This window comes from Mobula birostris, chromosome 4 (assembly GCF_030028105.1).
Source record: "Mobula birostris isolate sMobBir1 chromosome 4, sMobBir1.hap1, whole genome shotgun sequence".
In the NCBI taxonomy this organism is placed as follows: Eukaryota; Metazoa; Chordata; class Chondrichthyes; order Myliobatiformes; family Myliobatidae; genus Mobula; species Mobula birostris.
The window spans coordinates 201,522,628-201,537,253 of NC_092373.1; the positions used below are offsets into that span (position 1 = coordinate 201,522,628).

Sequence of the window (14,626 nt, forward strand, 5' to 3'; positions counted from 1 at the left end):
GCAGCGTACTTCAAGAAGCACTGTTGGGACCCTTGGTATTTGTTATAAACATTAATGATTTCGATGTGAATTGATCAAGTATGATTACTAAGTCTACAGATGACATGAAAACTGGTAGTGTTGATAGTGAGGTATCGGAATAGTAATAATCAGCTAATGAATTGGCAATGGCAGATGGAATTTAATCCTGATAAGTGTGAGATGTGCTCTGTATTTCAGAGTGGGTTGTGTATTTTGGAAGTGATCCAATAAGGGCAGGACAGTTACCGTGAACATTATGCCTTTAGGGATTATTGAGATATTGGTGTCCAATATCTCTGAAATTGACTGTATAGGTGGATGGAATTGTGAGGAAAGCACATGGGATACTTGCCTTTAGCAGTCACCACAGAGAACATCAGCGTAGAGAGGTCTTGGGAGAACTTTATAAAGTATTTGGTCGGGTATAGCTGGAATATTGTGTGTTGTTCTAGTCAGCACATTGTAGGAAGTTGTTAATTATAATAGTGAAAGTGCAGAAGAGATTCATCAAGATCTTGCCTGTGACGAAATGTTTGAGGTATGTGGTAGACATAGGGTGGGTTTGTTTTCCTTGGACCAAAGGAGGGAGGCTGAGGGGTGACAAATTTATGAGAGGTATAGATAGTGAGAACTTTTTCCCTGTGAAGAGGTTTACAATGAGGAGTAAGAGGTTTAGGGTGGGCTGAGAAAGAATATTTTCACCAGGGTCTGGTTGTAGTCTGGAATGCCTTCAAAAGTAGTGGGAGGCAGATTCTCAGAGCATTTCAGGAGCATCTGGATGAACGCTTGAATCACCAAACCAAATCAAACAATGGACCAATTCTCACTCAGCACACTGAAGTTGCAGAAGAATTTTTCTAGAATTTACCTCAACATCTCTAGGCAAGGGAAAGGAGATGTTCACAGAAATTGTTATTACTCCTAAACATTATCAGAGAAACCATAATTATGTAGTTGTCTTTAGAGGTGTTTTGTGTTAGATAGCATGTTGAACACACCCAAAATTGATGGTAACTATTTGGGTTTGGTTCATGAATTTCATTTAGTTGAGAAGATCATGGATCTGTATTCAGACATAAGTCAAGGACTATAAAAGGATGAAATGAAGATGAAAACAAATAGCATTCATTGAATCTTAGTTGTGTTATTTTTAAAGTGAAGAGCAATCTCGTTTCAGAATGCAGTGACTTTACATAACTTAAACTTTGTTCAGCAGACAATTTTAGAAATTGTGTACAGTTCGAAATAAACTGGCTATAAAATTTCCACCTTTCACACTGAATGCATATCTAACAAGAAAAGAATTAATGCCTATTGTAACTGTCTTCAGTACAAGAAACTCCTTATTAACTGTGGAGCTCCACAGAAAGATCTCAACAGGTGACTATTAATCTAATAAACTGCAGCTGTATTCAAAGCTAGAGAGTACAATAGCACATTACTTAATTTGTTGTAAGCACAGGGGTACACAACATGTCTAAACCATCTAACTAGCTCAAAGCAACTTCCAGGTGTTGCTTTCATAGGTTTGCAATCATTAAAATAAAATCATTGTAAAGGGAAACTTGCTTACACCATGACTTCATATGAATAGGATGGTGCTGATTACCCTGATATCCCTAACCTTTAAAGCTAATTGTCCAACCAGGCAGAACCAATTAGTACAAAAATATTAATGCTATTCTTAACACCTGTGGTGAAAGACTGGGACGCTGTAGCTATATGTGGGATTAGAATAATAAATATAATTGATGTCAATTAAGTTTTATTTTAATTTTACACCTTTTCAATGGCTATTAAAAATAAATAGGACCCTGTCACAAACATGAGAAAATCTGCAAATGCTGGAAATCCAAAGCAACACACATAAAATGGTAAAGGAACTCAGCAGGTCAGGTAGCATCTATGGAAAAGAGCAAACATTTGATGTTTCAGGCCAAGACCCTTCATCAGGACCTACTGAAAGAAGGGTCACAGCCTGAAATGTCGACTGTTTGCTCTTTTCCATAGATGCTGCCTGGCCTGCTGGGTTCCTCCAGCATTTTGTGTGTGTTGCATAGAAACATAGAAAATAGGCGCAGGAGTAGGCCATTCGGTCCTTCGAGCCTGCACCGCCATTCAGTATGATCATGGCTGATCATCCAACTCAGAAGCCCTGTACCAGCCTTCCCTCCATGCCCCCTGATCCCTATAGCCACAAGGGCTATAGGGATCCCTATAGTCAATGAACTGGTCTCAACTGTTTCCTGTGGCAGAGAATTCCACAGATTCACCACTCTCTGTGTGAAGAAGTTTTTCCTAATCTCGGTCCTAAAAGGCTTTCCTTTTATCCTCAAACTGTGACCACTTGTTCTGGACTTCCCCAAAATCAGGAACAATCTTCCTGCATCTAGCCTGTCCAATCCCTTTAGGATCTTATACATTTCAATAAGATCCCCGCTCAATCCTCTAAATTCCAACGAATATCAGCCTAGTCGATCCAGTCTTTCATCATATGAAAGTCCTGCCATCCCAGGAATCAATTTGGTGAACCTTCTTTGTACTTCCTCTATGGCAAGGATGTCTTTCCTCAGATTAGGGGACCAAAACTGCACACAGTACTCCAGCTGTGGTCTCACCAAGGCCTTGTACAACTGCAGTAGTACCTCCCTGCTCCTGTATTCGAATCCTCTTGCTATGAATGCCAGCATACCATTCGCCTTTTTCACCGCTTGCTGTACCTGCATACCCACTTTCAATGACTGGTGTATAATGGCACCCAGGTCTCGTTGCACCTCCCCTTTTCCCAATCGGCCACCATTCAAATAATAATCTGTTTTCTTGTTTTTGCCACCAAAGTGGATAACCTCACATTTATCCACATTAAATTGCATCTGCCATGAATTTGCCCACTCACCTAACCTATCCAAGTCACCCTGCATCCTCTTAGCAACCTCCTCACAGCTAACACTGCCACCCAGCTTCGTGTCATCTGCAAACTTGGAGATGCTGCATTTAATTCCCTCGTCTAAATCATTAATATATATTGTAAACAACTGGGGTCCCAGCACTGAGCCTTGCGGTACCCCACTAGTTACTGCCTGCCATTCTGAAAAGGTCCCGTTTATTCCCATTCTTTGCTTCCTGTCTGCCAACCAATTCTCAATCCACGTCAATACCTTACCCCCAATACCATGTGCTTTAAGTTTGCACACTAATCTCCTGTGTGGGACCTTGTCAAAAACCTTTTGAAAATCCAAATATACCACATCCACTGGTTCTCCCCTATCCACTCTACTAGTTACATCCCCAAAAAATTCTATGAGATTCGTCAGACATGATTTTCCTTTCACAAATCCATGCTGACTTTGTCCGATGATTTCACTGCTTTCCAAATGTGCTGTTATCACATCTTTGATAACTGACTCTAGCATTTTCCCCACCACCGATGTTAGGCTAACCAGTCTATAGTTCCCCGGTTTCTCTCTCCCACCTTTTTTAAAAAGTGGGGTTACATTACCCACCCTCCAATCCTCAGAAACTAGCCCAGAATCTAAAGAGTTTTGAAAAATTATCACTAATGCATCCACTATTTCTTGGGCTACTTCCTTAAGCAATCTGGGATACAGACCATCTGGCCCTGGGGATTTATCTGCCTTTAATCCCTTCAATTTACCTAACACCACTTCCCTACTAACATGCATTTCCCTCAGTTCCTCCATCTCACTGGACCCTCTGTCCCCTACTATTTCCGGAAGATTATTTATGTCCTCCTTAGTGAAGACAGAACCAAAGCAGTTATTCAACTGGTCTGCCATGTCCTTGCTCCCCATAATCAATTCACCTGTTTCTGTCCGTAGGAAACCTACATTTGTCTTAACCAATCTTTTTCTTTTCACATATCTATAAAAGCTTTCACAGTCAGTTTTTATGTTCCCTGCCAGTTTTCTCTCATAATCTTTTTTCCCTTTCCTAATTAAGCCTTTTGTCCTCCTCCACTGGACTCTGAATTTCTCCCACTCCTCAGGTGAGCCACTTTTTCTGGCTAATTTGTATGCTTCTTCTTTGGAATTGATACTATCCCTAATTTCCCTTGTCAGCCACGGGTGCACTACCTTCCCTGATTTATTCTTTTGCCAAACTGGGATGAACAATTGTTGTAGTTCATCCATGCGATCTTTAAATGCTTGCCATTGCATATCCACCGTCAACCCTTTAAGTGTCATTTGCCAGTCTATCTTAGCTAATTCACGTCTCATACCTTCAAAGTTACCCTTCTTTAAGTTCAGAACCTTTGTTTCTGAATTAACTATGTCACTCTCCATCTTAATGAAGAATTCCACCATATTATGGTCACTCTTACCCAAGGGGCCTCTCACGACAAGATTGCTAATTAACCCTTCCTCATTGCTCAATACCCAGTCTAGAATAGCCTGCTCTCTAGTTGGTTCCTCAACATGTTGGTTCAAAAAACCATCCCGCATACATTCCAAGAAATCCTCTTCCTCAGCACCCTTACCAATTTGGTTCACCCAATCTATATGTAGATTGAAGTCACCCATTATAACTGCTGTTCCTTTATTGCACGCATTTCTAATTTCCTGTTTAATACCATCCCCAACCTCACTACTACTGTTAGGTGGCCTGTACACAACTCCCACCAATGTTTTCTGCCCCTTAGTGTTATGCAGCTCTACCCATATCAATTCCACATCCTCCTGGCTAATGTCCTTCCTTTATATTGCATTAATCTACTCTCTAACCAGCAATGCTACCCCACCTCCTTTTCTTTCAGGTCTATCCCTCCTGAATATTGAATATCCCTGAATGTTGAGCTCCCATCCTTGGTCACCCTGGAGCCATGTCTCTGTGATCCCAACTATATCATATTCATTAATAACAAGCTGCACTTTTAATTCATCCACCTTGTTACGAATGCTCCTTGCATTGACACACAAAGCCTTCAGGCTCGCTTTTACAACAGTCTTAGCCCTTATACAATTATGTTGAAAAGTGGCCCTTTTTGATTTTTGCCCTGGATTTGCCAGCCTGCCACTTTTACTTTTCACCTTACTACTTTTTGCTTCTACCCTCATTTTACACCCCTCTGTCTCTCTGCACTTGTTCCCATCCCCCTGTTGTGAACTAACCTCGTTTCTCCTAGTTTTTTTAATTTGATTCCCACCCCCCAACCATTCTAGTCATCTCAGTAGCCCTCGCAAATCTCCCCGCCAGGATATTGGTCCCCCTAGGATTCAAGTGTAACCCATCCTTTTTGTACAGGTCACACCTGCGCCAACAGAGGTCCCAATGATCCAAAAACTTGAACCCCTGCATTAAATAGGACCCTGTAGCTCTTTATTATTTTGCTATTTGTCTGATCCTCTGCATGTGCAGCTAGTTTTAGTGCAGAGGTATCCAACAATTTACCGCAACTAGTTCTTAGAAGCCCTTGAAAATTGGAAGAACTTTTGGGGTCAGAATAAAACTGTTCCATTCACACTGTTCATTTAAGGAATAAGCACACTGCAACACAATACAGTCTTACTGCCACCCAGTGGACAATTAATGATAGGTCACTAGTTAACTACTGTATATGAAAATGAAAGCATTTCCATATTAGGAGACATAGAGGTAAATTGCAAAATCCTTAGTCTTACAAAAGTATCATATCTTTCCAAGGTGCTCATTATATTCAAGAAACACCAGCATACTGATAATCTAATGGTGGATATAGGAAGTGAAAGAAAGGGTATTTTTACTGGACTGCTATGCTTGAGGAAAACATGGAGATAAATACAAAATTAAGCCAAGAAGGCACCTGGAAGTCAATGGAGCTCAGCATGAATGGAGCTACTACCATCAGGTAGAAGGTACAAGAGCCGCAAGACTCACACCACCAGGTTCAAGAACAGTTACTATCCCTCAACCGTCAGGCTCTTTAACAAAAGGGGATAACTGCACTTACTAGCCCATCAATTCAGATATTCCCTCAACCAATGATCTCACTTTAAAGACGCTTTACCTCATTATATCATGTTCTCATTATTTATTGATATTTGTTTATATTTGCATTTGCGCAGTTTGTCCTCTTCTGCACTCTGGTTGGCCTTTCATTGATCCTGTTATGGTTACTATTCCATAGATTTGCTGAATACATCCACAGGAAAATGAATCTCAAGGTTGTATATGGTGACATTTATGTACTTTGATAATAAATTTACTTTGAAGTTTGATGAACTTGAGATGAGGGTCTTAGTACACACAGGAAGAACCACTCTTCAGAGCTTTCGCTGAAGTTGTAATAGAGATGAATGGACTGTCATGGGCATGAGGATCCCAGGTATCTGCATTTGGCATTTTATATGTTGCTCTGGATTTGCAGAACCCGCAGAATCGCTTGTGTTCATGGCAGTTAATTTTTTTATGCACCAAAGTACATGAGGCCAAAGTGGGAGAAATCTGAAGATATCTACAATGGTGCTAGAAAGTTTGTGAATGCTGTAAAATTTTTTCTATTTCTACATAAATATGACCTAAAATATGATCAGATCTTCACATAAATCTTAAAGCTAGGTAAAGAGACCCAAATTAAATAAATAACACAATAAACATGATACTTGCTCATTTATTTATTGAGAAAAATGGTCCAATATTACATGTATGTAAAGTCAATTCAATGTATTTGTTGGAAAAAGTATGTGAACCTTTGCTTTCGGTAACTGGTATGACCCCCATATACAGCAATAACTTCAACCAAATGTTTCCAGTGACTATTGATCAGTCCTACACATCGGCTTGGAGGAATTTTAGGCCATTCCTCCGTAGAAAACTGCTTCAACTCTGAGATGTTGGCTTCCTTGCATGAACTGCTTGCTTTAGGTCCTTCCACAACATTTCTATGGCATTTAGGATTAAGGTCAGGACTTTGACTCAGCCATTCCAAAACACAAATTTTCTTCTTTTGAAGCCATTCTGTTGTTGATTTACTCTTGTCTTTTGGATCATTGTCTTTTTGCATTATCCAACTTCTATTAAGCTTCAGGTGGCAGACTGCTACCCTGACATTTTCCTGTAAAATGTCTTGATACCATTTTGAATTCATTGTGCCCTCAATGATTGCAAGCTGTCCAGGCTCTGAGGCAGCAAAGTAGACCCATATCATGATGCTCCATCCACCATACTTCACAGTTGGGTTTGAGGTTTTGGTGCTGGTGTGCAGTGCCCTTTTTCCTCCAAACATAGCAATGTGCATTTCTGCCAAAGAGTTCAACTTTTGTCTCATCTATCCACAGAACATTGTCCCAGAAGTGTTGTAGAATATCCAAGTGGTCTTTTGCAAACTTGAAGTGTGCAGCAATGTTCTTTTTTAGGAGAGCAGTGGTTTCCTCCATGGTACCCGCCCATGAACGCCATTCTTGTTCCTTGCTTTTCTTACGGTGGACACATGAACAGAGACTTTATCAAGTTAAAGAGATTTCTGCAGGTCTTTTGCTGTTACCCTTGGATTCTTTCTCACCTCTTCAGCATTGCACCTTGTGCTGTTGTTGTGATCTTTGCAGGATGCCCACTCCTAGGGAGAGGAGCAACAGTACTGAGCTTCCTCCATTTGTAGACAATTTCTCTTACTGTGGACTGATGAACACTCAGTTCTTTATAAATGCTTTTGTAGCCTTTTCCAGCTTTATGCACCTCAACAGTTCTTTTTCTAAGATCCTTTGAAAGTTGTTTTGATCGAGGCATAGTGTACATAAACAGATTTTTCTTAAGAAGAGCAGGCAGTAACCTGACTTTTTTATAGGGCAACCCACACCTCCAATCTCATCTCATTGACTGGAACACCTGACTCCAAATAGCTTTTGTAGAAGGTGTTACCCCAGCGGTTCACATGCTTTGTCCAAATACATGTAATATTGCATCATTTTTCTCAATAAATAAGTGAACAAATATAAAGTTTTCTGTGGTATTTAATTGGGTTCTCTTTATCTAGTTTTAAGACGTGTGAAGATCTGTTCACATTTTAGGTCATATTTATACAGAAGTTGAGCAAATTTTACAGGGTTCACAAATTTTCTAGCACCACTTTAGTTATTTATGAGAGTTGAATCAGATGGCTTTGATGTTGTTGATCTGTTCATATTAAGTTGGTGGACATCTAGGCTCAGTCAGGTGTTAATTTTAGGGTGAGAGTTGGGCAGTGTGTGCATCAGTAATAGAGAAAAAACTCCCTCGAGGGACACCAGCGGTTACAGTGCAAAAGTGGAATGAAATGCCATTTATGATTGAAACCAGAATATAGCCCCATCCAGCTGGACAGGACAGATATCAGAGGAAAATTTCTTGATGAAGGATACTAAAAATGAAGGATAGATTATACCTTTGTAAGATTTAATTTGTGATGTTGGTACTCTTTTACTGTACCCAACAGGGTATATATGTGACAGGAGGAATTGAAAAACTTATAGCTAAATTTACTTGAGTCCCCAATATTACACTGAGTATCCACTATAGGTTCAGTATGTCCTTCCGAAAACTGTGCTGCCCAAAGTACAAAATTCAATTCAAAGTTCAAGGTATATTTATTATCAAAGTACATATATGTAAACATATATAACCCTGAGATTCATTTTCTTGTGGGCAATCACAGTAAGTATAAGAAACACAATAGAATCACCTTTACACAACTATAGCATGAATTCAGCATTGTGGATGAGAAACCCGTCAATGTTTTTGGTCAGTGACCCTTCCTTGGAATTGGGGAGAGAGTGAAGAGTGTAAAGTTTTCAAATAAAAACTGGTGGAGGAGTAAGCTGTAAGACAAAAACCTATATGAAGGTGGTTTGGTTTGGTTTCGTCTGGTTTATTATTATTGTAACATAGAATATGAAGCTTTCTGTTTGCGTGCCATCCATAGAAATCATTCCATGCTTAAGTACATTGAGGTAGTAAAAAGAAAAACAGAATACATAATATACTTTTACAGTTACAGAGAAAGTGCAATGCAAGTATACAAAGTGCAAGGGCCACAACAAGGCCAAGAAGGGAAATGTCAGAAATGGGTGATGGGAATGCGAGGCAAGATCGAAACTGGCAGCAAAAGCGATGGACTTTACAAGTTCTGTATCCCTGCAGAATGCAGCACCTTAACTGTTGTCCCACTCCTAATCTGATCTTTCTGCTTGCAGCTGCCTCCACTGCTTCTTCTGACGAGCTCTTCCAAGCATTTAGCAACCCTCTGGAAGGAACATTGAATTCTCCAGTTTCACATAGGTTGTTCTTTCACCATTTCTCATTTTGTTTATGCTCCTTTTTCATCCCATTTCTTTAAAATGTCTTGCTATCAGTCACTGCATATGCTCTCTATCACCTGATCTGTCTTAACCTCTCTCCAGTGCAGGCTTTTGTCTTTAGTCCCATATTCCCCCTTCTCATTTCTCAGCTCTGCTTTGAAAACTAACCTCTTCACTACAAACCCTCACCTGCACTCCTCTCCCCTGTTCACAGGAAGGGTTATTGACCAGAACATTGACAAGTTTCTCTTTCTACAGATGCTGCTTGACTACTTGAGTTCTTCCAGCAGAGCTCAAAAATAGTGAGGTAGTGTACATGGGTTTGTTGACTATTCAGAAATCTGATGGTGGAGGGGATGAAGCTGTTCCTAAAACATTGAGTGTGTGCCTTCAGGCTCCTGTACCTCCTGTATGGAACTGGAGGAGGTGGCAGAGGTACTTAATGAATACTTTGCTTCAGTATTCACTACGGAAAAGGACCTTAGCAATTGTAGGGAAGACTTACAGTGTACTGAAAAGCTTGAGCATATATACATTAAGAAAGAGGATGTCCTGGAGCTTTTGGAAAGCATCAAGTTGGATAAGTCACCGGGACCGGACCAGATATACCCCAGGCTACTGTGGGAGGTGAGGGAGGAGATTGCTGAGCCTCTGGCAATGATCTTTGCATCATTAATGGGGATGGGAATGGTTCCGGAGGATTGGAGGGTTGCAGATGTTGTTCCCTTATTCAAGAAAGGGAGTAGAGATAGCCCAGCAAATTATAGACTAGTGAGTCTTATTTCAGGGGTTGGTATGTTAAACCATAAGACAAAGGAGCAGAAGTTGGCCATTCGGCCCATTGAGTCTACTCTGCCGTTTATCATGAGCTGATCCATTCTCCCATTTAGTCCCACTCCCCTGCCTTCTCACCATAACCTTTGATGCCCTGGCTACTCAGATACCTATCAATCTCTGCCTTAAATACACCCAGTGACTTGGCCTCCACTGCCGCCCGTGGCAACAAATTCCACAGATTCATCACCCTCTGGCTAAAAAAGTTTCTTCACATCTCTGTTCTGAATGGGCGCCCTTCAATCGTTAAGTCATGCCCTCTCGTACTAGACTCCCCCACCATAGGAAACAATTTTGCCACATCCACTCTGTCCATGCCGTTCAATATTCAAAATGTTTCTGTGAGGTTCCCCCTCATTCTTCATTATCTCCAAGGAACACAGTTTAAGAGTGGACAAACGTTCCTCATATGTTAACCCTCTCATTCCCAGAATCATTCTAGTGAATCTTCTCTGTACCCTCTACAACGTCAGCACATCCTTTCTTAAATAAGGAGACCAAAACTGCCCACAGTACTCCAAGTGAGGTCTCACCAGCAGCTTATAGAGCCTCAACATCACATCCCTGCTCCTATACTCTATTCCTCTAGAAATGAATGCCAACATTGCATTCGCCTTCTTCACCACCAACACAACCTGGAGGTTAACCTTAAGTGTATCCTGTACGAGGGCTCCCAAGTCCCATTGCATCTCAGAACTTTGAATTCTCTCCCCATTTAAATAATAGTCTGCCCATTTATTTCTTCTGCCAAAGTGCATAACTGTACACTTTCCAACATTATATTTCATTTGCCACTTCTTTGCCCATTCTTCTAATCTATCCAAGTCTCTCTGCAGACTCTCTGTTTCCTCAGCACTACCGGCCCCTCCACCTATCTTCGTATCATCAGCAAACTAAGCCACAAAGCCATCTATTCCATAATCCAAATCATTGATGTACAACGTAAAAAGAAGCGGCCCCAACACAGACCCCTGTGGAACACCACTGGTAACTACAGCCAACTAGAATAGGATCCCTTTATTCCCACTCTCTGTTTCCTTTCATGTTGATGGAGAAGATCCTGAGAGGCAGGATTTATGAACATTTGGAGAGGCAGTTGTAGAATACACCTTCTGGTGCTACTTGGACACATCTTCAGTGATGAACCCGGGTTCATAGGGTGTTTCGGGTCTTTAATCATCAGACAACCTCAACTGGGCAACCCAGCTGGGGGTGATCAGCCCCCGACTTGTGTCCAAGTGGCGCACTAACTCATGAGGCCTTTTCAGCAGCCTCCAGAATGTTCTTGCATTGCAGTCCTTTAACTCCAAGGAGTTTTAGAGTCTGCTGTAATGAATGACCAGCAAAGCCTCGGCACCCAACTTCGACTGGCTCACAGCAAGCTCTCCAGCCATCGCTTCAGCATTCTGCAACAAGATCTGTGTATCTAGCCCTCTTGTGCTCGTTGGTCTCTTCAATCTGGTCTTCCCAGGGGACAGTAAGTTCCAGCGGGACCACTTGCCTAGTAGACTCCGATATTAACACCATGTCCGGGCGGAGTGGAGTGGTTGCGATATTCTCTGGGAACTTGAGCTGCCTCCGCAGGTCGACTTGGAGCTGCCAGTCTCGTGCAGCGGCAAGAAGCCCTCCCGAGGAGCTAGCCCGATGTTGAGCCTTCTCCCCGCTCTAATAAGGGTGAGGGACTGTTCAGGAGTGTGCTGATTTTTGCTGTCTTGAATTGCTGTGCTGAGTGCGTCCGCCATAGACCTTAGGACTTGGTCATGGCGCCAGCGGTATCGCCCTTCCCTCAACGCCTTCAGGCAGCAACTTAGGATATGCTCCAATAAGAGCATGACTGCGGCATTATGGGTCAGAACCAACATGGAAGCAGAGAAAGACACCTGGCTCTAAAATAACCTCATTCTGCATGTGATCCAAGAGGCACAGATGGTAATTGTTTTTATTTGTTTTATATTGTATATAATGTCATTGATGTGCCTTTACATGGACAGTGTGATACGTTTTTAGTGATTTTATTTGATTTCAGCACTCTTCTGTTGTGCCGATGTGTTTTGGGCCTGTTTATCGGTGGACACTAGCTTGAGAGACTTTAAAAGACTGGGAGATGTATGTTTCAAACCTTTTATGTCTTTTATTTTCTTGTAGTTTTCACGGTGTCTGCTGAAGAAAGAGAGAGAGAGATAAAAATAAATCTTCAAGGACATCTGTATGATGCGTGGCCATTATTTCATTGGACCAGTGTAGTTAAAGGATGGGTTAGTAAATTTGCTGATGACACAAAGGTTGTAGGTGTTGTGGATAGTGTGGAGGGCTGTCAGAGGTTACAGTGGGACACTGATAGGATGCAAGACTGGGCTGAGAAGTGGAAGATGGAGTTCAACCCAGATAAGTGTGAGGTGGTTCATTTTGGTAGGTCAAATATGATGGCAGAATATAGTATTAATGGTAAGACTCTTGGCAGGTGTGGAGGATCAGAGGGATCTTGGGGTCTGAGTCCATAGGACACTTAAAGCTGCTGCGCAGGTTGACTGTGTGGTTAAGAAGGCATACGGTGTATTGACCTTCATCAACTGTGGGATTGAGTTCAGGAGCCGAGAGGTAATGTTACAGTTATATAGGACCCTGGTCAGACCCCACTTGGAGTACTGTGCTCAGTTCTGGTCGCCTCACTACAGGAAAGATGTGGAAACTATAGAAAAGGAGCAGAGGAGATTTACAAGAATGTTGAGTGAACTCGGCCTTTTCTCTTTGGAGTGACGGAGGATGAGAGGTGACCTGATAGAGGTGTACAAGATCATGAGAGGCATTGATCGTGTGTATAGTCAGAGGATTTTCCCAGGGCCGAAATGGCTAGCACAAGAGGACACAGTTTTAAGGTGCTTGGAAGTAGGTACAAAGGAGATGTCAGAGGTAAGTTTTTTATGCAGAGAATGGTGAGTGCGTGGAATGGGCTGCCGGTGACGGTGGTGGAGGTAGATACAATAGGGTCTTTTAAGAGACTCTTGGATAAGTACATGGAGCTTAGAAAAATAGAGGGCTAAGGGTAACCCTTGGTAATTTTGGCACAGCATTGTGCGTCGAAGGGCCTGTATTGTGCTGTAGGTTTTCTATGTTTCCTTCTGATGGTAGTAATTAGAAGAAGGCGTGTCCTGGGTGTCCTTAATGATTGATTCTGCCTTTTTGAGACATTGCTTTTTGAAGCTGTCCTCGATGGCGGGGGTAGGGGGAGGTGTTGAAAGTGGTGGGCTAAGTCTACAGCCCTTTGCAGCTTTTTCCAATCCTGTGCAGTGGTGCTTCCATAGTTAGTGATGCAATCCATTAGAATGCCCTCCATGGTACATTTGTAGAAATTTGCTAGTCTGTGGTGACGTACCAAATTTCCTCAAACTCCGAATAAAATATAGCCACTGGTGCCTTCTTTGTAATTGCATCAATATGTTGGGTCCAGGATAGATTTCAGAGATGCTGACACCCAAGAACTTGAAACTGCTCACCCTTTCCGCTTCTGAACCTTCAATAAGGACCGGTGTGTGCTCCCTCAACTTCCCCTTCCTGTCCACAATCAACACCTTGGTCTTACTGATGTTAAGTTTCAGGTTATTTCAGATTTAATCATCTGCAGTTTAAGTATTTTCCATTATAGATTGATCTCCTTTGTGATAAATTTGCCTTGTAAAGCTAGCATTCGACCTTTTTGAATCCATTGTATTAACTTAAAATATATGAATAGAGGAGCCGAGTTGACGACATTACTGAACCTGTTCGATTTAAGATATTGGTCTAGCCTTGTTTTGTTCTGTTTGCTTTTTTTTTGGGGTTTAGTATTTAGTTCTTTTTTTTGTTTTTTGGGGGGGTGGTTTCTTTGTATTTTTTTTTCTTTTTATTTCTTTTTTTCTATGGTTAATTATATCGTGAGTTTGGAAGTCTACTATACCTGTGTTATCTGAAATTTTTTCTGTATATGTTCATCAACAATAAGATTATTCCATTCTGTTTGTATCAACATTGTTATTTTGTTTATAATCCTGGAAAAATTAATAAAAAGATTTAAAAAGAAAGAAAGAAAAGCTAGCATTCTAAAAACATTTAAATCCAAGATACTTGGACTTCATTTTCAAAGTGGGTATGATGGAATGGCAGAGCAGTTGCATTAGAGACACTTAAGGGACTCTCAGGTAGGCACATGGATGAAAGAAAAATGGAGAGCTATGTGGGAGGGAAGTACAGTATAGATCGATCGTAGAGTAGATCGAAAGGTTAGCACAACATTGAGGCCTGTAGTGTGCTGCAGTGTTCTATATCTTGCTTTCTATATGTTTGCTTTGCATTTTGACTGTGAGCATATCAGAATTATTCAGATTAAGCATAATAAGACCATAGGATATAGGAGCAGAATTAGGCCATTTGACCCATTGAGTCTGCTCCGCCATTCAATCATGGCTGATCTTTTTTTCTATCTCCTCCTCAACCCCATTTCCCGGCCTTCTCCCCATAACCTCTGA

At 41.4% G+C, this 14,626-nt stretch overlaps 1 protein-coding gene across 1 annotated transcript in view; it reads left to right on the forward strand.

The window, feature by feature from the left end:
• m1ap (meiosis 1 associated protein) overlaps nt 1-14,626 on the forward strand; it is a 55,515-nt gene that overhangs the window by 14,075 nt on the left and 26,814 nt on the right. The gene's annotated exons all lie outside the window — the stretch shown is intronic.